The sequence below is a fragment of the Hyperolius riggenbachi genome, chromosome 1 (assembly GCF_040937935.1).
Source record: "Hyperolius riggenbachi isolate aHypRig1 chromosome 1, aHypRig1.pri, whole genome shotgun sequence".
NCBI lineage: Eukaryota > Metazoa > Chordata > Amphibia > Anura > Hyperoliidae > Hyperolius > Hyperolius riggenbachi.
Genome location: NC_090646.1, coordinates 556,145,651 through 556,171,483, shown reverse-complemented (window position 1 = coordinate 556,171,483; position 25,833 = coordinate 556,145,651). Strand labels below are relative to the sequence as shown.

General features: G+C 39.8%; 1 protein-coding gene across 3 annotated transcripts in view; it reads right to left on the bottom strand.

The window, feature by feature from the left end:
• The window catches only part of EFNA5 (ephrin A5), a 608,985-nt gene that overhangs the window by 213,381 nt on the left and 369,771 nt on the right, over nt 1–25,833 (bottom strand). The gene's annotated exons all lie outside the window — the stretch shown is intronic.

Here is a 25,833-nt window from a genome sequence, read left to right as displayed (position 1 = left end):
AGGTAATTATGTCATTACAGTTGAGACAAAGCCAATGATAATTTTCTAGCTGCATCGGCGCATCTTCATGAATAGTTCAGAGGTATATTACTTGGATTCGGGTTTTAATAACTTGCTTAAGTAAATTGAAGTCTTTAGGCATGAATCAGCGTCGTATCGTTTTGTTTTCCAATCTAAATATATCTAATACTTCAAAGGAAACAACGTGTTCTGATAAACTCCGTTAGGCAGCAACACAATTGTATAGCAGAAACAAAGAAAATGTTTGGTTTCTTCTCTTCTGCTATTCAACCTGAAAAGATCCTTGGAAACCTAAACTTTCTTCCCCGCCGTCTGTCTAAAAACATACTCAAAACTCCTCCACAAGCTTTAATTGTATATCTTTTTTATTTTATTATTTATTTATTTTGTTGTCACATGGTATACAGTATTTTGCTACAGATTAGTGAGTGACTGTAAATGTTTTATATAATACTAAAAACGGGCTCTAGGTCTGTGTTTCTGGGCGCACCCCGGCCGCTCGCTCGCCCGCCGTACATCCGGCCACCCGCTCACCCGGGCAGATCACGGCCAGACGGAACAGAGATCTAGCAATCATTCCCGATCCATCTGTTCGAATCACAAAGCATTGTTTGCGGCGTTGGATCGCTTACGCAATCAAGGCAAAACCTGTGAAAGTCAATGAGGATCATAACGATCAGGCATGGCTGCTGCGGTGGCATGTGTCGTGAAACATCCTTTCATTAGTTTTTAGCTAAATGATGTTGTGCGATATCGTGGGGAAAAAAATTGTTTGCCCTGCAAAATTTTTCAAGAAAATCGCTTAGTGGGTATCTAATTTTTAAAGGTAAAATAAAAAAAAATGCTGTGGTTGCCATGTAGACCACAGATGGGGCAGGTGAATTTCATAAATGTATTTTTAACTTAAAAATAACAAATTTGCATAGGGCTGGGCACCCACTAAAGCACTTTCAGTTGCATTTTTGCATTCTAGGAATCCCGTTGCTTCGCTATTAAAAGGCTACGGGAGTGATCTCACAGCAGCGTTGTGTTTACAGGGCGATTTTATGAAAATTCCTTTTACATTTCCGCATATCTAGTTTTGTAAAAATTCATTAAAATAGAGTATTTTTGCAACTAATTACAAACATTAATATATGTATGCTCATCTCTAATGGCAACCAGGGGAATAGACTTATCCTTCCCAGCCATGCTCATATGTCTCATACATCTCCTTGTTGTCTTCTCCGGGCAGTGTCAGCATTGCAGTAGTAGTAGATACTCTAGTGACACTGCTAGATATTGATCAGTCTTTGCATACAATTCAGAGGGGTGTATACCATAGCAGAGAAATGCATTTAGTGCATTCAGTGTTTATTGTCCACTCTGATATGAACCATGAATTGATGTGCGCATTACTTTTCATCACACAACCTTTTCCTTCTCTTACCATCTAGAGTAAAGATGAGTGTACATTTATCATACTTATTATTTGTCTCACAGGCCTCTTCATTCATGTGTCTTTTGCAAGTGGAATATTCAGTGTACATCTGTTCATCCTGAGCATAATGGATATATAGATTTTTCTTTAAGAGTGAAACTTTTCTTCTGACTAACCTATACGTAGCTCTCAAAACACATACATTACAAAAGGTATTTTGCCACAGTTACAGAACTACAACCTCCACATGTAACATGTTTATAATAAATATTCTGTACTTCCTGTAGCATAAACAAAGAGCATTGGAAAATTAATTTTATTTATAAAGCCTGTATTTAATTTATTAATGAAGCCTAATTTTATTTTAAAGCCTTCCTTTTATTTATCTTGGGCTGTGGTCACAACAACCATGCTTAGATGCAAATCCATGGGGGAGGGTCTTGTGTTCTCCACCGCAGTTGCTGAGTGCCAGCAACTGCCTGGCCATTGGACGGGATCAGCTGACAGGCGGTAAATTCACCGCCTTCAGCTGCCAGTGGAAAAAAGTCCTAAGATTAGCAATAGCAAAATACAACAGGTTCTCTGTTAAAATTAAATGTATTGCACTGCTTGTAGTGGCTAACTGGTCCAGCAATATATAAAGGCAAGATGCTGTTTCTGAAGGTATGTTTGAACATTACAGTTTTGGTGATCAGTTTGCCTACAGAGAAACTATTTTTTGTATCCATAAAACCTTAAGCAACAAGCAAGCAAATCTGTGACAGATTTTTCCAATTGGTGATTTTGTCTATGATATGTCAGGGGGCCTCCTGATTCTTTATCCCCCCCCCCCCTTTCTCTTCTCTCACCATGGGACAGCAAGCTTGCATGCCAGAAGATTACTGGCCAATATGATCAATAATGATCATTTTGCAATGCAAACGTTGATGCCTGTAGTGTGTACAGCTTGAGGGGTGTTCTGTCACCGGCCCCAGGGTGTAGCTAGAGGGGAGCAGTACCTGCGACAGGGGAGCCCAGAGCTGTGGGGTTCCCAGCTACTAACCTTCCGTTCCTTACAGATACAGGGCACTACAGCATACTTAAGGTCAGGTGTTTTTGTGGCTACACTTATTATGGGTGTGAAGATATTGATGGCCACACTTGTTTTATGACCCTTTGAGGTGGACCCCAATGCAGTGAAGGGCACCAAGGGGAGGTAAGGGAAGGGGTGTGAACATTGGGTTAGGTGCCCTATTAAAGTTTCGCTGGGGGACCCATGAATTGTATTAATGCCACTGACAGGCCCACAAGTCCACAAGGGTGGTTTCATATACACACAAACTCCATACAAATACATACCTCAATGTGTGTTCCCATATATACACAAATACACAACTTACACACACAGGAACTCACACACATGCCCACACACTTTGGCTTGTTGCTATGAAAACCGTAATCATTTTTCATTAATTCTCAAGAACGAACCCACTCGGAGATGTAAAAGTAATGAAAGAAGCTGTGTGTTGGGCACTCTTCCCAGCAATTACTCATGATAAATTTAGAGGTGTTACCTTTCAAGCAACATGTGCAACTGGAATACATTTAAATTACTTAGCGTCTCGAAAATCTGAACTTTTGATGATGTGTTTTGTTTACTCTTTTTTGATTTTTACGTAATCTCTGCTTACCTTTAAAAGGCCACATGCAAAAATGTAAATAGAAAGAGAAATATGAATATACTGTATATATGTACATATAAATGTGCAGATAAAAAAAAGTCACCTAAAGAGAACTTGTATAGCGTAAAACAAGCCTGGATAACTGACTGTACCAACGTCCTGGCACCATGTGGTATCAGCATGTTGCTATGGTAATTAGCAAATCAAACTATTATTATTTATTGTTATTTTTTATTTGTATAGGGCCAACATATTCTGTAGTGCTGTACATAGTCCAAACCGAATATTGGGGAACATATATACATGAGAAGTTCAGAACACTGTGCAATCTGGGCAGTCTCATCACACATTCCTGTCTAATGTCTTACTTCTCAGTGTGTAATAAAGCCTCTCCCCATCCAAATGAAAAGAGAAATGGCTTCTCCTACACACATGACTTTTATACAGACATGGGGATGCTGTGGAAAGTGTTCTGTGCTAAATTACACATTGTGCATGCACTATCTGCATGGAGTGTGTATGTTTGCCCCGTGTCTGCGTGGGTTTTCCTCCGGGTACTCCGGTTTCCTCCCACATCCCAAAAACATACAGATAAGTTAATTGGCTTCCCCCTAAATTGGCCCTAGACTACGATACATTACATAAACTACAGGATACATACATAGGCATATAGCTATGCTAGGGATTAGATTGTGAGCCTATCCAAGGGAGAGTTAGTGACATTACTATATACTCTGTACAGCGCTGCAGAAGATGTTGATGCTATAGAAATACTAAATAATAATAATAAAAGGAGGGAGCACTGCTAAAATGCAGCTGCAGTTCTGCCACAAATAGTTAATCTCTCTCAGCAGTGGGAGGAGGTGGACTAGGTCAGGTGATCTGCTTTGTGTTGATCAAGTAATGCCCATTCTCCAAATCTCCACCTTAGACCCCCGCTCCCCCCTTTCCCCAAGCAGTAAGGAGATAGTGGATGCAGCCTGCCGGAAGTCAGGCAGGTACAAAACTTTGTGCATTACTAATTAATCCTAATGAATGCAAATTTGCTATCATATGCATCAAACCAGTGATCTGCAAACTTGGCTCTCCAGCTGTTAAGGAACTACAAGTCCCACAATGCATTTGCCTTTATGAATCTTGACTGTGGCTATCGGACTCCTACAATGCATTGTGGAACTTGTAGTTCTTTAACAGCTGGAGAGCCAAGTTTGCAGACCACTGCATTAAACCAATGAGAGGCTGCAAGAGGGCTTTAAAGGGTATGCATGCTGAAAGGTTTCAATCAATCTACTTCATGTTTGCAGGATAGCTTATGTTCTCCAATCATGTCCAGCAAAGGGAAACATAGCAAATTGGACCTCTTGAGGCAAGTCTGCATGTAGTCCAAACTATTTCTCTGCTTTGCACTTAAAGTGAGTCTTAATTTTAAAAATATAGAAAACATTTAATTGCAAACACTATATATACAGTATATATATATATATATATATATATATATATATATATATATATATATATATATATATATATATATATATATATATATATAATTAATATTACTGTGTGTTATTAACTACACAAGTGTTCTCAACTGTACAAGTTTGAAAACATTCATCATAATTGCTTGGAAACCCCTCTACCCAAGTGATTCAGTTTTACCTATTTTCCTGTGCCAAATGTTGAAGGTTCTGCCATCCGCTAAAAGAAAAGATACACAGAGGACTCCCGTCGCTATTTTGGAGTATCATAATAGCGCCATAATTGCTCACTAAGACTAATTAACCCCTCCTCTCCTGGAATCGCCAATGCACATTTATCTACTCAACTAATGCAACATAATGAGCAATAACAAAGTCTAATAAGGATTTCTTCCAGGGGTCAGCCTGCGGGATTAGCCATAAAAGGCTTTAGAAATTTCACAAGATATCCACGCAGATGTCTGCAAAAGAAAGATGGCATCCGCTAATAACACGTAAGCCAGAACCGCTAAACAGGCTCTAATTTGCGAGCCTCAAACAGCCAATAACCTCCATGTAAAATCAGAATTAGAACATGCAAGAGCGATGAATAGACCAAAGTTGCTCTTTGTAAAATATAAGGGGAGAAAATTTGAGTAAAGAGAAAAAGGCTGATTAGTAATTATTGAAAGGCCGAGATTATGTTGGTTTCCTTTACAGATTCTACAAAAGTCCCTGAGTAGCTAATTATTTTTTTTTTACTAAAGAAAAGAAATAGCCAGGAACAGTGCTTCATTTGCTATTGTCAGTAGTTTACTTCATACTTCATTAGTCAGCTTTTTAGTAAGGAAATATAATGGCGCATAAACCTAGAGCTTTTTATAGACAAGACACATTACAAAATATGTGTCTGCCCAGCCATCTATCACTGAGCATTACCAAGCTGAGGTATGCCACATTATAATGTAGCCACAGCAAAGTGCTCAGATTAAACTGGACTGCAGCAGCCAGCAAAGAATGCTCCTGTAATTTTTATATTTTTTTTACCGTCACGTCATTATTTTTTTATGGCTTTTTTTGCAGTGCTCCAATACCCAAACATAAAACACACAGTAGCATTGCTCTAAATCACAAGCGTGGAAAAAAAAAACCCAATAATGATGAAACAGGATTGCAATAAATCCTAAAACAAAATGATGAAAAGAAGGAACAATAGCGGGATATTTTGCAGAGCTGTGTCAATAATTTTGAAGCAAAAGGGGAAATGGAAAGACAGATATCAAGCCCAAAACAATTATAATCAAGACAGATTAAAAGCAAGAGAGAGGTAGTATATATAAATGTGTGTGCACACTGACCTCCAAACATCTCAGTGCAATGGCAGTTTAAAATAAAAATGTAAGTGCTGTATAAACTCGCGTATAATCCTGATTTTTCAGCATAAAAAATGTGCTGAGAAGTTACCCCCCTCAGCTTATATGCGAGTCAGTGGAACAGATGGCGGAGCAGGTTTTGTTAATGGCAGAGGAGCGTAAGGATGGTGCACTAGTGATCCTGCTCTTACCAGCTTGCGTTTGGCTGAGTCTGTGCACCCCATCCCCTGCAACATGGTGTGCACTGCTCAAGACCTGTGTCCCCTGGCTTGTGGAGTGGAGCTGTGTCTCATATCTATGACGCCATCTAGTGACTTCTTGAGACACAGCTGTATGATCCTGGGGCATATCTGGCTATGGGGAGAGGGCTGACTTGTACTTGGGGAACATCTGGCTACTGTGGAGTGGGCTATATTCAGCAGGGGGCTTATATGTCACTTTTTCCTGGTTTCTGAGGGAAAGGTGGGCACCTCGGCTTATACACAGGTTGGCTTATATGTAAGTATATACAGTAAAAAAAAATTAATTAACCTCCTTGCCGGTTATCCCGAGCTCAGCTCGGGGTAACATGCGCAGGAGGATTTCTCAGGCCCCGCTGGGTCGATTTGCATAATTTTTTTTCCTACACGCAGCTAGCACTTTGCTAGCTGCGTGTGGTACAGGATCGCCGCCGCTACCTGCCGCGCCGAGCCGCCCCCCCCCTCAGACCCCTGCGCAGCCTGGCCAATCAGTGCCAGGCAGCGCTGAGGGGTGGATCGGGATTCCCTCTGACGTCCTGACGTCCATGACATCGGTAACGTCATCCCGCCCCGTCGCCATGGTGACTGGGAAAGCCCTGCAGGAAATCACGTTCTGAACGGGATTTCCTGCTTACTCTGATCGCCGGAGGCGATCGGAGTGGGTGGGGGGATGACGCCGCTCAGCCGCTATCATGTAAATGATTTGAAAAAAATAAAAAAAAAGTGCTGCGCTGCCTCCTTGCCGGCGGCAATTGGACCGGCAAGGAGGTTAAAGAACCACCACTTCCTCTTCTGCAAAGCTGTGAATATAGAAGCCTCAATTCACTCCCACCTACCCAAGGCTCACAACTTGGTGAATCTAAATAGTCTATACAGGACACATAAGGAAAGCCGAGTAGCTTCTTTATATCTGGAAGCTGGGCTTCTCTGTTTTCTGGTGGGTAGGGATGCTCATTCGGATTTCGCGTAAATGCAATTTCCGCATCAGAATGCGGAAATCGGTAATGCAAGTGCGGTAATCGCGGAAATTCCACCCGACTTTAACATCAATTTTCTCAAAAACTATAAGGTCTTTTTGAAAACTTTTTTTGCATCTTGTTCACAACATTCAGTTTAATAAACCCTGAAAATGTGGTGTTTCTAGGACTAAAGGGGGCTTTGCTATTAACCGCTAAAGTTGGCGGATTTTTACTGTAATGTAAAATGCAGAAAATCAGCATCTGCCTATTTTCTGCATTTTACATTACAGTAAAAATCCGCCGACTTTAGCGGTTAATAGCAAAGCCCCCCATAAGTCCTAGAAACACCACATTTTCAGGGTTTATTAAACTGAATCTTCTGAACAAGATGCAAAAAAAAGTTTTCAAAAAGACCTTATAGTTTTTGAGAAAATAGATGTTAAAGTTGGGCGGAATTTCCGCGATTTCCGACGGAAATTCCGCATCGGAATGCGGAAATTGGTAGCGGAAAGCGGAATCGGTAATTGGCAATGGCGGAATGCGGATCTACTGCGGAATCGGAAATTGGCATTCCGACAATCCCTACTGGTGGGAGCGTTTAGTACACATAACAATGAGAGATCTGAGTGAGAGATTTTCTTCCTCTACAATTTTCACCCCTGCTCCTCCTCCCCTTTCCCAGCCTGATCAGTGATCAGAAGTGTGTGCAATGGGAGCTGACAGTTCTAAAATGGGAGGTAATTCAAATTTTATCTATGGTCTAAGAGAAATTAACACAGCAAACAACTAATAGGGAAAACTGATAAATATTGTTTTGAAGCTACTGCCTACTGGAATGGCAAGTACTTAAACTACTACTTCACTAAAAACCTAATCGATAGGATTGCCATTGTCATACTGAAATGATTGACGTGATCTATACTAAGGTGCATAACCAATGCAGAAAATCTTGTGCTATAGTAATCCATAGAGGAAACAGGGGCCTTTCTCTACTTTGTTTACACAGCAATTCCTTCATTACAAGACAATCTGATCCTTGGTCCTGCAACAAGCAATACTTTTAAATAGCTTTAGTGAGGTGTAAATATGAGGTTAGAGCAGTCATTGCATGTTTCCCATTTGTTTTTGTTTCTTTGTTGTTTTTTTGCCTGTGTTCAACTTCACTAAAGTGTGGAGTGGAGTTATATTCCTAGTAGGAATACCCTCTCTGCTCTAAAAGATCATCTACAGCATAATAACCTTTAAAGAAAGACATTTCTTTGTTACAGCTGATACCAAGCCTGCAATAAATCTGCAGTGTGTCTACTTCCTGCTTTCTTGGAAGCAGACATAGGGTTATCATCATGTGTTTACAAATTAGCTGCTCTGCCGAGGCAGTCAGCTGACACAGCTGAATGATCAAATTACAACCTGTGATCAGTCTCAGATGAGGGGAATTAGAAAGGCTAAACTCTTTAAATAAATACATAAATACAGGGTGCATATCTTTATGTTTTAACATGTTGTAGCATCTGCAGGACTCTCATTTGATCTGACCAAACACAGTGTTCAAATGAGTCAACCTTGTTAAGTGATGATCTCAAAACCATGCCATTTCTATCATTCATGATAATGTTCATTCCTAGATAATACCTCCATTAGTGGACCAGCATAGCTTTAGTAAATAAATAAACGTCCTCTAGTATTTATAACACAAACTTTAGTCTGGTGCATGTAGGCATTTCCTCTCCACTCCTCGATTACTTCATTTTCTTGCTTCTAAATCTGGAGCTCATTTCATGTCCGTAGTAACATTTATAACTCACCGCTTCCTCTATTGAAGTGTCATCCTTGCCACAAAGTATGCAAGAATATTTGCACAGCCTGCTAACATCATCTGGGAATCACATCCATCTATGAGTGCAATATATGTGGACCTTGAATTACGGATGTTTTCCCCTGTGGTTTTCTATATGTCTAAATCATGCCAATATGGAAAATTCTCAGTTCCCTACCTCATCAAAGGCAGAACATTACACTTGAAGTTGAATGAGATGTATTATGAATAGGAGCAGTTGCAATGAGGCCCTGGTTTAGAGGCAAATAGCAGTTTTGTCTCGCGCTACAAAAATAGCTGTTCTAGGTTAATCGAAGGACTACGTCAGTGTGTATTTTATGTTCTGTACATTTGTAAACTCTAAAATGTAAAATAGTGCCTTGCCTCAACTGCAGTGATTTTCTTGGATATCTAATAGTGGCGTAGCAATAGGGGGTTCAGAGCTTGCAACCACATCGGGGCCCTTGGGCCAGAGGGGCCCCAGGAAGCCCTCCCTAAACCACAGTATTAGCTCTCTATCGGTCCTGTGCTAGTAATAATCATGTCTATAGATACTTTGAATAGTGGTAATCATTAACAAACTGTTTCCCATCCCCTTCTTGTACCTCTGACACTGTGGTTGCAATTTTCAGGTTTTTATGCGGCGTATCAATTGTTATGTATGGAGTGCTTGGGGGGGCCCAATGTAAAACTTGCACCAGGGCCCAGAGCTCGTTAGCTACACCACTGATATCGAAGTTGGTTTCTGCTAAATAAAGATTACAGAGAACTATGAAAATAAAACTTTTCAAACATACCAAGCAGTCAAAGAAAGCAGAAGTCATTCTCTAATGCACTCAATTACTTATATACATGACACACCCCGTGTCAGATACATATCTCCATTGACCATGTATAAATATCAGAAATTGCAATCATGAGTTTGGTGTCCGGGGCAATATCAATCAAATATTGTGACTTGTTCAGCCAAACTGTTCTCGAACCAAACAGAGGCATATTAAAAAAAAAAATTCAGGATTTAATTGTGACCAAAACCTTTTAACAGAGGTTTGCAAGCAGGGGCGTAACTATAGGGTAGCAGCTCCTGCATCCGCAGGGGGGCCCAGAACTGCAAAAGGTCCCCATCTACTACTTCACTCCCTCTGATAAAAGGGTTCACCCTTCAGATCAGGTGTTTGTGGCTACGGTTGTTATGGGTGTGAAGATAATGATGTCCACACTTGTTTTATGAGCCTTGTGAGATGGGCCTCCAAGCTATGAGGGTCACCAGGGGGAGGCAAAGGAAGGGGTGTGAACATTGAGGGACCCCATCAAAGTTTTGGTGGGGGCCCACATGAATTGTAGTTACGCCACTGTTTGCAACCTTTTACTGAATGCCCCGTAACACATATGAAATATCTATATATGCTGCCTGTCGTCATACACAATGCCCAAGTTCATTGATTTGTCAATGGGTTTGTCTCTCTATTGGGTTCATGAACTACATATTATCCACTGAAAATCAGGTTTATGTTTACTGACCTCTAATTTAACCACTTCCGGGTTTCGGGTGGTTTTGCTGATCTGTGCTGCGAGGGCTCTTCAGCCCGCAGCACAGATCAGATAGCAGCCAGGGCGATCAGACTTCCCCCCTTTTTTCCCCACTAGGGGGATGTCCTGCTGGGGGGGGGTCTGATCGCCGCCGGCTGTTTGCGCTTGCGGGGGGGGCTCTCCAAAGCCCCCCTCCGCAGAGCTTTCTGGCCTCCTTACCCTTCCCTCCCTCTCCCTCCCCCTGTGAGCGGCGCAGGACGGAAATCCGTCCTGCGCCGCCTCAGATAGGCTTCAGCCTATCAGATGCCGGCGATCCCCGGCCAATCAGAGGCCGGGGATCGCCAATCTCCTCTACGGCGCTTCTGCGCAGCAGCACCGTATGTATGTAAACAGCGGGCAAGATCTTCCCCGCGTGTTTACATTTACCCTGCGAGCCGCGATCGGAGGCTCGCAGGGTGTTCATGGAGACACCCTCCGTGAACTGACATGGAAACATTTCATGGAAACCACTTCATGATTCAGGAGCGTACTTATGCGTACGCAGAATCCTAAAGTGGTTAAAGAAAAACACCAAAAGTGGACCATAATTGTGTGCTGTGGATAGTGAATGGCCTGGTCTGTGAATGTTTTCTGCAAGCAGTGTTAGCATAAATGGCTGCTTTCTAGATTACAATACGTGTTATAGTTCATTGTTTATTTACCATCGGAGACCCGTGACAAGATCTTGACAGTACAGTTACAGTAAAATATGCCAGATCCCATAAAAGATGCCATTTTAAGGCATATGTAATATTTCTTGTTGTTTTATGATGTCATTGTGAGCTTTAGTGCCGCCATAAGTTAAATCCCTGCACAATGTAAACGTGTATTTTCCATACATATTAATAAGGCTTTTTTGGTATCGTTCACATTATGGAATTGTGGAAAGCCTTGAATGAAAACAAAATGGCCACAGTCCATACGTCATATACTTACTTATTCTATTTCTTGTACTGCGCTGCTCTCAAGGGAGCAATACTAGTCTTAGGGAAGGAGAACAAAAATCAGTATCAGGCAATCACAATGCTTTTGTGATTATTATTAGTTTAATCTTTTACAAAGCACGATTTCAGAGGAAAACTACACACTATCAGGCTTATTGCCTGCACCAGTCAATGGCGTTTTTGTTAGACTATCCATTACACATAATGCAGTTCTCATTGCTCCATTCAGACAAGCCTACTTTCCTGGAATACTTTTACACAGTATCACAAGTACTGCTGCAGCTCCAAACATTAAAAATAAATCCATGTGCAGAATCCTTCCACCGGCTAAAAGTTGTAACTTCCATTCTCATTGGGGCTTTTCCTTAAAGAGTAACTTTAACCTAGGATTGAACTTCATCCCAATCAGTAGCTGGTGCCCCCTTTCCCATGAGAAATAATTACCTTTTCTCAAATAGATCTGTATGGCTAATATTGTGGTAAAACCCCTCTGACAGCGTGATGTCATGCCCATGGTCCTGACAGTTTGCTGTCATGTGAACCTCTTTGCATTGTGGGAAATAATGGCTTTTTCCAGCTGCCAAACTAGAAATATCTCCCTCTGTGCATAGAATTCTCAGTAAACAAACATTCCACAAAGATCATCTGGCAGGAATAAAGATGTCACCACCAGTGATTTCAGAATGTAAATTAGGGAGAGGAAAGATTTTACAATGGGCAAACTGACTACATAATTTAGAAGTGAGTATTGTAAACAATAAGCAATTTTATTCATGATATTGTTGTCACTACAGTTCCTCATTAAGGTGCATTTTCACTTAAAGGACAGAAGAAAAAAATGATTTTTACAATTCGCTAACAGATATCAATTCTGGACCATTGTATTGTATCAGCAAACACTGCATTACTCACTTATATGTAGAAGCTTTCCAGAGGCGCCAATAGAATAAAAGTCACTTAAACAAGCTTAAAACCAATGGGGCAGTGGTGGGCCTATCCCATCCATGCAGACAAAGCAAACAAAGGAAGGACTGTGGCATCAACAGTCAAACACCAATTTTATTTATACTCCACGGTAAAAATAGAGCCTATTTTTACCATGGAGTATAAATAAAATTGTTGTTTGGCTGTTGATGCCACAGTCCTTCCTTTGTTTGCTTTGTCTGCATGGATGGGATAGGCCCACCACTGCCCCATCGGTTTTAAGCTTGTTTAAGTGACTTTTATTCTATTGGCACCTCTGGAAAGCTTCTACATATTGCTAAGTCCACCCTTGGTGGAGGGTTTGTACCCATCTTCTTCCCATCTACAGAGAGCGACTTTTAATCCTGAGTGGGGTCAGGTTAATCTCCCCACCTGCCTTCACAGTGGTTGCCTAATGGTAACCCTGGTTTGTGAGTATTAAATTGTTATATTACTCATTATTAATTATCATCTATACAATATCACACTATTGGGCTCTTGGTGTCCCCCCTCCCTTTATTACTCACTTATAGCTTTATGACATCACACAAGTGACTATCTGGCTAAAAGTGTCCATACATCACTTGATTTACCTGTAAAATCAACCATTCGATTTGAGCATTTTCTCAGATTGGGGATGAAATTATTATGTTTCATTCTGCTCGATCGATGAAAATTGGCCAATATCTGGTTGGAGCGACCTATGTACTCAATCAGATAGGATAGAAAATATTGGCCTATTGTAAAGGAATGGGCTACTGTTCACATGATTTTGATCAACACAGAATCTATTTTTTGTTTCAGAGCATGGAGGCACAACATTGTTCAGATTAATTAGTAAAGAAGAATCGCATAGGATTTTGCTTGTAGTATGTGGGCCACTAGTTGATCAACTTTCGATGAACCACACTGTAGTTGATCGCCCAATAAAGTTGATTGCTTACTTGATTGATGGAAAATTGTGTAACATATGGATACCTTAATAAGAACACTTAAATTGAATCAACCAGCGATTGTGTGATCTCAGAAAATACATTTTCAACAAATTGCAGACAGTTTACTGATCACATGGGGGATCTGCAGTGGTACATTTTAAACAGGTGGGTGATGAGAGGAGCGGAGGAGGAATATTGGCTGTATAATAACCTTGCACTGCATTAAGTTGTACACTTCTAACTGAGGCAATGGTTCAATTGATTCTCAATCAGGTTTCAGGATAAATATGTGTGAGATCAAGAGGGGCAAGGTAATAAATCAATCAGTTCTATCCAACCAATTTTTCGATTAGATTATTCTATCTCCGGCCAGATGAGGCTGCCATTGACCTGCGTTCCATGACATTGAGGTCAGGTGGCCTACAGAAAAACGTGTTACCTTATGTAATAAAGCCCATTGCAATTGTAATAGTGAGTTAGAGACTGAGATAGGTGTTGACATTTCTAGAATAGTAACTTTTATAATTTCCTTTTTAAACTAAATATAAACTTTACATTCTGGATAAGAGTAGAAGACATGAACAGAAGTCAGATAAGTAGCAGCATTATTTGAACTCTTGGCTTGTGAATGGTCTGGGACTGCTTGAAAAGCACATAGCAGGTCTCTAAAGGTACACTAACAAATTCTTTATTTTTCATGGAGCCAGAAAAGGTTGTCCTGTCACCTTTGTTTTATGATATTTCACTTTCTGTTTGTGTTGTGCTACTAAAAGTCTCAGGTCAGATTAAGTAATATTGCATGATCTCGGGAGAATCATTTTATTTTCTGCTAAGTATTTGGATCGCATAAACCTCATGCAATGGAACTCTACTGCTGCGTTCTACTGTAGTAGGAATTTTATACAGTGCAACCTAGAAAATTAGGTCTCTATGCAGGCAGTGTGAGCGTTCCTTCTCCTTCAAACTCAATTTTCCAAATGCAATATTCATTCACGGGACATTAAAACACAAACACAGACCTAAACATACTGCCAGCTTGTTTAGTTACTAGAATGGCCAGCGTTATCTTTTTGAGTCAAATGGCGGCTTTTACGGGTAAAGATCCTGTGGTCATGTGACTTGAAAGAGCCAGCTGATTGGGTTAACAGTAGATTATGGGGCAGTGCTAACACTGTTGCTTGGCTGCCATAATGCTGTTGAGATTTCAAGGACAGCGGAGTAACTACAATTCATGGGGCCTCCCAGCAAAACATTGATGGGGTCCCCGAAATGTTCACACCCCTCCCATTGCCTTCCTTTTTGTCCTTCGGGGGCTATTGCCCCATCTCACAAGGGCTATAAAACAAGTGTGGCCATCATGATTTTCACACTCATAATAAGTGTAGCCACAAAAACACCTGATCTGAAGTATAGTGCTCTGTATTGGAGGAAGGGAAGGTTAGTAGTTGGGGGCCCCCCACAACTTTGGGCCCCCTTGCGATAGCAGGGGCTGCTCCCCTCTAGTTACACCCCTGTTCAAGGACTTTGAGCACAGACAGTGTGGTTTATTTGAAGTCAATTAATGGTCCAATCCACAAAGCCTCTGATTGGCTTCTGTGGATATGATTCACTACAGCTACAGGCCTCCTCCACCACATCAAGATATCATTTCAGTATATGGCCAGTAGGCCAGTAGGGGTTACTCTAATTTTTATAACCACTGGAGCCCCTCTTGTATGTACAGTATCTCACAAAACTGAGTACATCTCTCACATTTTTGTAAACATTTTATTATGTCTTTTCATAGTTCAACACTGAAGATATGGCACTGTGATACAATATAAAGTAATCCATGTAAAGCTTGTATAACAGTGTAATTTTGCTGTCCCATCAAAATAACTCAACACACGGCTAAAAATGTTTAAACTGCTGGCAACAAAAGTGAGTACACCGCCAAGTGAAGAATGTCAAAATTCTTCACAGAGTTTCAATATTTTGTGTGCCCACCATTATCTTCCAGCAATGCCTTAACTCTATTGGGCATGGAGTTTACTAGAGCTTCACATGTTGCCACTGGAATCCACTTCTACTCATCCACAATAAGGCTGGTGGATACTGGAGACCTTGTGCTCCTCCACCTTACATTTGAGGATTACCAACTGCAACTGGTGCTCAATAGGGTTTAGATCTGGACTCCCTGGAGACATGCTTGGCCAGTTCAGCACCTTTACCCTCAGTTTGCAAAATAAGAGGACTCAGAAACACATAAGAGGACTCAGAAACAAAAACGCAGAGAAAAATGCAAGACTCATGGTTTTCAGCACAGAAAAGTGTGCTCCCAGCATTCGCGAAACATTTGGAAAAATGCTAGCTTTCAGGAAACCCTTGCAAAACTCCTGGTCTTATCCTATTCAAACAAGCGTATAGCACTGATCTAACAAACATGTAAAGTATGGTTTGCTTACCTCCGGGTACCATGACAGCTACAGATAGCTTTGTACTCCCTAAATGTTTTTTTTTTCTTTAGAGTGTGCAGTAATTCAGAAGGTTTTCCAAAAGCCCTTATTCATAAGCTAAAGCTACAAGCAGGAGCAGTGATTATTTATTCCATACTTTGTGTGACATGTGTTTTAACAATTCTATGCATGAACCAGAAGATGATTCTGCTAAGGACAGCCAGACTTGGCAATACATGCCTGCACACAAAGAAAGCAAAGTAAAATTGATGTGGAAAAGTGCTAATGATGCTGCTAACATCTGGACAGCAAGTTATTATTAACAGCTTGTTAAGCAGAGCCCAGACAAATATCCATGACTATTGATCAGGCTTAATATATGAACCAGTACCGCAGAGAGATAAACAATAGACTGCAATGCATTGAATTCCAGGATCTCAAATATGGCAAAAGCTACCCTGAAGGTAAAATGCTGTACTGAAGATTTATACAAGAATAAAAAAATCACTTGCAAGGTTTTAGGTAGACCTGCAAGCACAATGTAAAAAAAAAGGTGTGTTGAACTAGTGATTGAGGGAAGTGTAGTCCAGACAGTTGGTACAGGAAGCAGCATCACAATGATGATGTCATTAGGTTTAAATTAAAAGAAATGCGAACCCTTCATTGAGTAAAACCAATGGGGTTTAAAATTCAGAGCAGCAGCTGCAAAGATACCTTACTGATTCTAATCATGGGGCTGGATTTCTGCAAAGGCCAAAAAAACAAACAATCATATTTTTACCTGCTATTTATGTGTTGCAATGTTAGCAGTGCTGAAATGCCGCATTCCTGCAGCAGAACGAGTTCTTTACGCCCCCCAAATCCCCGGGGCAAAAATTGGGAAACACTTCCTGGTAGAGGCAGAGCTTTGCGCTGTAGCTCTGCCTCTACTGCAGTCAATCTCCGCTGATCGCCGCCTCTCCCCGCCCCTCTCATTCTTCTTTCACTGCTAACATTGCTTAACAGAAATAACCGGTAAAATAAGTATTTTAATAGGCTTCAGACTCTCTTTACGTTTTTATACACTCTTCAAGTACTGTATCTTAAAGCAACTTTTGCTTATAGCAGCCAGGAAAATAAGCTACTGTTAGAGCTGAAGCTCTATATGTAATTAAAAACATAATACCAAGTTGTGAAAGACGGTGCAAGGTTACTTTGTGCTTCAGTGCTAACACATGCCTTTTAATGGATCAAAAATACAGTCTATCACTAGCATAAAGAAGTTAATGTGCGTCTTTATAAATAAATAAATAAAACACCGTCACAAACAGTAAAACACCGTGCCCATTAAAAGAACCTGTCAGTACGCTGGCATAACATGGAAAGGCAGTTTGACGCCAACGTTGACTCCCAACCTCTAGCGTATCTTTTACTTTATCAAATGTCAGTCAGGTGCATAGAAGTATAGCAAGCATTCCTGAAGGCAGACAGCTAAGATGTACAGAATGTCTATGTAATCGAGGTTCCCTGGACTGCCAGAGGCCATCATTATTGTAAGATCATCAGGATCACCCTGGTACGAGCCAGGAAATGTGTACAACGAAAACAGTTAAAGATACTCTTCATTCTAAGGAATCGTAAAACTGTCTTTTGACTTTTTTTCCTCTTTACTTAGATTATTCCAAGGTCCATTTTTTGACATATAATCAAAATCATAACTAGTCAAAGACCCCTTAGTACAACATTTTAATTCTATAAACAGTATAATGTCAAATTATGGCCTTCATCTTCTTCTTCAAAGCTAGCATTAGTAGTGTAAGTTTGTTAAAAAAAAAAAAAAAAATGGATGTAAATACCTGAAATGAACTTCACTGAACTAAATTGTATGTTTTTTTTTTTTTTTTTATAAATCCTGTCAACATAGAAAAAGCAGCAGTAAAGTTGGGTATTAAATTGTCCCACCTTGGGCTCTTCCTTTTCGTTCATAGTAAATATTTGGGGTCCATTTACAACTAAGAATGGCCAATAACATGCTAATAATTCTGTGTTGATGCATAATTAAAGGGGCACTATGGCGAAAAATTGTAAAATTTAAAATATGTGCAAACATAAACAAATAAGAAGTATGTTTTTTCCAGAGTAAAATGAGCCACAAATGACTTTTCTCCTATGTTGCTGTCACTTACAGTAGGTAGCAGAAATCTGACAGAAGCGACAGGTTTTGGACTAGTCCTTTTCTTCATAGGAGATTCTCAGCAAGGCTTTTATTCTTTATAAAGATATTCCCTAAAAAGGATTTAAACAATAATGCTGGCCAGCTTCCCTGCTCCCTACACAGTATTTTGGCTGTTGAACAGAGCAACTGCCATTCACTAAGTGCTTTTGAAAATAAATAAATCCCTGAGAATCCCCTATGAAGTGATTGACTAGTCCAAAACCTGTCGCTGCTGTCAAATTTCTACTGCCTACTATAAGTGACAGCAACATAGGAGAAAAGTAATTTATGGCTCATTTTACTCTGGAAACAATATACTTCTTATTTGTATATGTTTGCACATATTTTAAATTTTACATTTTTTTTTTGCCATAGTGCCCCTTTAAGCACCTTTTTTTAAATAAATGTATACAGCTTGAAAACCAACATATCTACTGGAGCGGAGGTGGGTTTCAATTGGTCAACTTTCAAACTGGGTTTATTTGCATTAAAAGAATTTGCATACATCTACGTCAACTCAGAATCATTTGCATTGTAGTGGAGATATGCGAACAAATAGCCACTTTTTTATTTCCATTTATTCTTTTTTTTAAATGTTGCCACTTTTACAATGCAAGGTTTATGAAAGGGCCCTCAAACACCACCGGTCTCCATTGTGCCTTATGGAGTTTGCCATTTTGAAAGTGGAGTCCATGGTAATCAATATAACAGTCAGGTTTATTACAATACAAATACAGCAAATAGCAATGAAGTGCCAGTGTATAACAGTACAGAAATTGGTGTGATGCTGCTGAAACTCTGTTGACATTACAAGAGGCATTATTTGCAATTTTCTTTTAATAGAAAATAGTATGGTTCTGTGTGGAGTTTATATTCTCACTAAGTTTCCTCCAGGCAGTCAAGTTTCCTTCCACATCTCAAGAAACACACTAGTAAGCAAACTGACTGCCCCCCACTTTGGTGATAGACTATAGTAAACTTTAGATTATTTGTGAGTTCATTTTGAAACAAAAATTATTCCACTATACTATGCGAAGCACTGTGTTATTATTCATAATGTTTATGAGTGCATGTATGTTTTGTAGCAAATGCTATTTTTTTCCTTTTCTAAGGTGCAGTGAAATCTGATTGGTTGCTGCAGACCACGCCTCCAGTAGCATTGCCATAAATCACACGCACCAGCTTCCAGAGTGCCATATCTTGCAGGGTATCAGAATGTCTTTCCATTGTGACTGCTGTGCTTTGTGAGCACATGTGACATTAACAGAAAAATAAATTGAAAGGCGCACTGAGGCAGAGTGTATTTCACGCACTAGTGCCAATATTTCATATCTCATGAACCTCGGGAAAACAATTCACTGGACTAATTAGTTTACAGTGTTTAAGCAGCTTGTTTCCCCGTCTTTAATCTCCTTTATGCAATGCTGTGAACAAAGCCATATTATCTTCAGATTTTTTCATACAGTTTAACAAATATAATCTTTTTTTTCCATGTGGAGATTACTTCATTTAGACATCAAATTTGGCTGATATTTTCTTTATAGTAATTCTTTATGATAGTGTGGAGGGGTGGGGGCTGGGGGGGATGCATGCTTTTGTAGCCATTCACATGTCTCTTTTCAGTAGCCACAAGAAATAACATCATAATTCTGACACTGCCTCAAATGCCAAATAAGTCCACCTGCTGCAACAGTAACAACAGAATCCCGCAATTCAGCATATAAATATATTTCTTCCTTAGAACGAGTCTGAAGAAATTAGAACCCCTTGCACTGTATGTTTGCTATCTGTTCCCCTTGGGTATACGTTTCTTCACTTCCTGTTTCTGGGATCTCCATGGACCTTCAGGGCTTCAGTATTAATCCTGATCAGGGATGGTCGTAGTCAGCCAACTTCGCTACGCTGGAACTACGCATAGTTTTACGCAATTACGCTTCGCCAAACTACGGCTTCGAAATCAAATATTCGGTTCGTATGCATTTCGTAGACTATGCTTTAAAATATGCAATTACGCATAGTGCGAAGCGTAGTGTATGCGGATGCCTATGCTCGTATGCAGAAAAGTTTACGCATTAATTCCTCTTTAAATGCTTATACTGGGAACTCTTCTATGCGTACATTCCCCTTTTCCAATGCGTAAATTTGTAAGCATTCGATCGCAAGTGGAAAATTAGATGTGAGTAACGCATTCGTAGTTCACTACGCAATACACATGTTAACTACACATAGTGGGCGTAAGCTACGCGTAGCGGTATTTTGCTACGCGTAAATTCATTAGTGTAGTTTTGAAACTTCACCTAACTATGATGCGTAGATGCAAACTTCGATGCGTAAATTCGCACTGGCGTAGTTTCTGCTCATCCCTGATCCTGGTGGTCCAGGATGCAAGAAATAAGGGAAAGTAAGAAAAATTGGACAATTACATTTCTTCCTCACTGTATAAAAATGTATTATTGGATGATATCTGCTAAATGATTATTTTCTTCCCACAAGAATTGAAACAGACTCCGGCACTCCAACAAGTCTTCTCTTTATTTACGCCACATGTTACAGGTACAAAAGCACCCCTTGGTCTACAGCTGTTTCACGTGTATCACACGCCTCTTCAGGACACGTGGGGCCTTTTTTCCTTTAGTTGATCATTAAGCATAGTATCATAAAACAAATATTCCAAATTCGTATCATCTGTACAGACAACTTCCTGAAAGGTTTCTACACTCTTGTTATACATGTAAAGAAAACCAAAACCACTTGCCCATTTTCCACACAGTTAGTTAATGAACTTGGCCGGGGAAGACTTAATAGAGTTATACAGTTCATTTTATAACAAACCTGCAACTCATAATCTGAATTCCTCTAACACCTACCTAATCGTCTGACTGTGGCTGCTGTTTGGAAGTTCCCATTACCACACAAAGCCATGAAAACACCCTGCATAGGTGTGGCATGTGGGTCCCTCAGTGCAACATGAGGTACACGAATGACCAATTTCAAGGCCCAGGCATGCCCAGCTTGTGCCAGAAGCCAAAATAAAAATCGAAGTCCAGAGGTTTTTAAATTTGCCAATAAAGTTGGTTATAATTAGTTTGTAACAGCACATTATGTGCCATGAATTGCATGATCCCCAGCAGCCTGGATAAATCTGCATGCATATAATAAGGAGAAGTAAAACTGTATTATTCGCCATTTTGCCTATTAACTAGAGGTTCTTAAAAATGTAATTGATCCCCAATAATCTTCATAGTTCATTTGTCAGAAAAGATGTGGCTGGGTTTCAATAGGCAACACTACTGTATATGGCAAAAACATGGAGCTTTTACTCATAACAACCAATCAAACTTCAGGGACACCACTGTGAGGAACCATGGAGATAGATGTCCTGAAAACGTCCTGAAGAAGAAAGAAAGACGAATGCAGAAAGGTAAGATTATGCTTTGAAGGGCACTCTGAAATCCCCAGGTGTCACTCCTCTGGAGATGCTTGGGGGCCCCTACAGGCTCTGAGGTCCTAGGAAATTGTCAAGTTTGCCCTATGGAAGCACTGGCCCTTTCAGTGTGTTGTTTACAAAGTGGCAAGAGAGATAAAGTAGAGCTCAGTCTATATTCACAAGACTCAGCATAAAAGTATTTGAGATTCCAAATTCCAAAAATTTGTGGGGCTGGAGGAGCAGGCTGGGAAATGTAAAGGAAATGTGAAGTGAGAAAAAACAACAACTTAGATACTCAACTATGGAGAGGGAAGGCTCTGGGTCCCATAGAACCTTCCTGGTCCTCTCTTCATGTCCCCTTAGTTAAATTATTTGACCTACAGGTCAAATACATATTTGGCCCTCCTCAGGCAGCCTTCAGAGGTACTCACGTCCCATGCTGGCACATGCCCAGTATGAATATTTGGAGGCACTCACTGATGCGAGTGATTCTGAAGAATTCTGAGGACTCCCGGAGATGGCAAATTTGAAAAAGGGGACAGCAGGGGAATGAGGACATGGAGAGAAGATTGGGAATGCTCTATGGATCCAGAGCCTTCTCTCACAGATGAGCAGTTACGTTTTTTTTCTTTCTTCACATTTGCTTTAAGTTTCATTTATCGGAGTATGGATTTTAACAAGACTTAAGAAAAAACAGTGTTTCTTCATGCATAGCTACAATAATCCTATTATTGAAACTTTTTGAATGGAGCCACAGTACAAGTAGCTTGTTGTATGGGTCACCGGGAGGTTGCAGGTAATATCCTTTTCCCTATAATCACAGATCGATTTCCTCATAGGACGAGGCTGCCTTTTATAATGTTATTTGCCACCCAAGTAAAGTTATTCATTTTCTTTACAGCACATATAAAAGAGAGAGAGAAAAAAAAAGCTCTCTCAGCAGATTACTTTGCTGACTCCTGCCTTGTTTCAGACCTGCTCATTTTCCCATGATGTCAATCTGCATCTAAAGTTCATTCCTTTTAATTGTCAGATAGATTCATCATAAACCTAATTACCACCCAGACAATATACGGCAACAGCTGTATGTGTCTGTCCCTATGAGCAGCTTTAGATTTCTCAGACAGCCGTTTAAGTTGATACAAGCCTGCTGAGTTGTTGGGTTTTTTAATAGTCTACTTAAAATGTCAGTTATTGAGAAATGGCAAATACATTTTGGGTGAAAAATAACTGGCCTTTTTAGAAATCAAGGAGCAGCTGTACCCGCAGTAATGCTGCGTGACCGATTTAATATTTTATACACAGTAGTGTTATTTCAGGTGAATAAGCCCAATGTATATTTTCTGTATATATTTCCGTGCTGTTGCAGTGGTTTTATTGAGAAGCACAGGAGAAGGAAAGCACCCAGACAGGCTCAGCTAGATGTGCTTGTAATTTTATTCCATTAATTTCATGTTTGGAGATTAGCTGGAAAAGGATGTGGTAGAGTTTATAAGACAGTTAAGAATGTAATACGAGCAAAGCGACCAGGACTGGACTGAGCGAGATCCAACCCAAATTGAGTTGATACGCTGTACAATCCATTAAACAATCCATTGTGCTCGGCTTCTTTTAGTTTCTTCTTAATGTAAATACGAAAGACAGATGGAAATTTAGTCTCCCTCCTTTACTCATATATGGCCTTCAGTTAGTATTTCACAAAGAAAGTGGACGAAAAATTATATATAAATTTGAGTTACTCTCAGGATGTGTAGGATGATGTTTAACATGCAGCCTTTATAACAGATCTTCATTTAACTCATTAGCAACTTCAATAGAGTTCTCTTATTTGAGGTAAGTGCCCTGCTTTTGACCTCATTTGGCAGAACTTGTTGTGCTGTAAATTCTTTGAATGTTTTGATATCTCTCCCTAGCAGAAAATACAGAAACTGAAAGCAGAAGTCATCTGTTATTGTCTCTCAGTGCACCTTAGTCAAAACTGGCTATAAATACCCATTACAGCAGTACTAATAAGAAGCAAGAAAATGAAATAAATAAAGAAATAAAAAAATGCTAAAATAAATTGGCCTAGAGCACTTGTAAGCTTCTAAATAAATTGGCTGTTTAAAGGTAAAAGGACCACTAATTGTAAAAAGTGTAAATTTAAAATGCATGTGTAGGTATATGTGTTGTCCTGACTGTACAGTACGCTTGACTGTTCATGTATCTATGCTCCACATTGTTGTATTTTTTGCACATCGTACAGGGCTACAGAATTTGTTGGTGCTCTATAAATAAAATAATAATTTGTCCCATAGTAAAATGCACTATAAATATTGTTTCCCCTAAGTTTCTGTCAATTATAATAGGCTTTAAAATCTGACAGATCTGACAGGTTCTGGACTAGTCTATCTCCTGATGCAGGATTCTGAGATTTTTCTTTATTCTCCAAAGCACTTACCAAAGGGCAGTTGCTCAACTCAACTGCCAAAACAGTGTGCAAGTGAGTAAGGCGGCTGGCAGGGATCTTTGAATAGATCCTTGCTAGGGAGTGCTGTTGCAAAGAATAAAAGAAATGATGCAAATCCCTCATAAGGAGATAGTTTAGTCCAAAACCTGTCAGATCTGTTAAAGTGTATTTTACTTTGGAAAAAAATGTGTTTCAGTAGCAGTGTTAGGGAATCTTGCCCAACGTCTCCTCACTGAATAGGTGCTGGCTTACTGAACAAAAAGAGCTGAGAATCAAACCCTGGTCTCCTGTGTCAGAGCCAGAGCCCTTAACCAGTACACTATCCAGCCACTGAGCTGTATTGTGATGTCTGTATGTTGGATCTGATTGCATAATGTATTTGCAGTGTACACAGCAAGTGCAAATTCTCCATTTTTTATGCTCACTGATCCCCTATTAGGAAGCCTCTCCACCTCATTGCTATACATAGACAGACTTCCCAGCACTAGTGTACTTTGTAAATATCTGTAGTCAGGGGTCACCAGATTCTTACAATGATGGTCCTCTAGTGGGTCACAAATTGTCCACTGCTGGAACCTCCTGTGACCTCTAGTAGCTTCACCATGGAATAGATGCAGCTTTAATGTTTTATCAAGCATATACTGTATGCTCAAGTGGTATACAATACATATACAGTGAGCATCAAGTGGAGGTAAAGATAGAGATTTTATCCCAATCCTATGTGCTTTCTGATTCTGAATAGCGATGAGACTTAAGCTATCAGCTGTAGATAGGGCAGCAGCATGTCAATTCTGAATTTCCAAGGCAGCTCTGAGCCTTTCACCTTTTTCATTCATTCCTACAGCCCCAAACACTTTGAGATGGGCAGAAGTCATCAGATGCATGTTCCTTATGGCTGACGGTTGATTGATTTTTTTGTACATAAGATGAATACATTGAGAGTTTGACCTGGATTGAAAATAGCATTGCTTATGATTTTTGGAGAATTCCTAAGCAAGGTCCCATTACTGTTCAGTTTTACACTTGATTGAAACAGGATATGAGAACCACACTAGTAAATTAAATTTACTCAAGGTTTCCCATGCAAAAAAAAAAAAAAAAAAAAAAAGATTACAGCCTGCACTGCCCTGTGCAGCAGCCAAAATGAAAATTGGATCCTCTGAAGGAAATGGAACTAGAGAAATAACTGAGATAAATTCTAAATGCTTCTCAATAAAAAAAAATATGAGAAATATGTGCTAAGTTGAGGTTATCTTGCAATCGCCCTCTATATACATTTTTAAGTGAACCTTGTAGGTCAAAAAGGTGAACAGACCAGCCTGGACTTGCCAGTATTCTAGGATGTTGTGATGTCTGTAAGTGCCTGTATTCTTTTTCTAATTGATACGTTTCCCTAGGAATTCACCGGTTCACAAGTACGTGTCATATAAGAGCATAAGTATGATTCCATCGCTGCTGAACTGGGCGCAGGGGGATCCGAATGACGACTCACCCTGCTGCCGCTTAACTATTTCAGCCCTCAGTCGTTTTTCACCTTATTTATCCAAGCAATTTTCCCCTCCCATTCATTCACCAATGATTTTATCACTACTTATCACAATGAACTGATCTATATCTTTTTTTATTATATTAATTACTTTTTTAATATGCATGTCAAGAGATTATATTACTAATATTTTTTTATTAGTAATATAAACTCTTGACATGCATATGAAAAAAGTTCAGACCCTTAGGTAGCCATTTATGTTTTGTTTTTTAAAATTGTAATTTTTTTATTTTTTTTTTCCTTTTTAGTTAAACACTTTATTTGGGTATTTTTTTGGGTGTGGGAGGGGTAAACAGTTAATTTTAATTGTAATTTTTTGTGTTTTATGTGAAAAAAAATGTATGTACATGTAGTTTTACTATTTGGCCTCAAGATGGCCACAGTGATTTTTTTTAATTCCCATCCTGTAAGCGAGCACTCTTGCT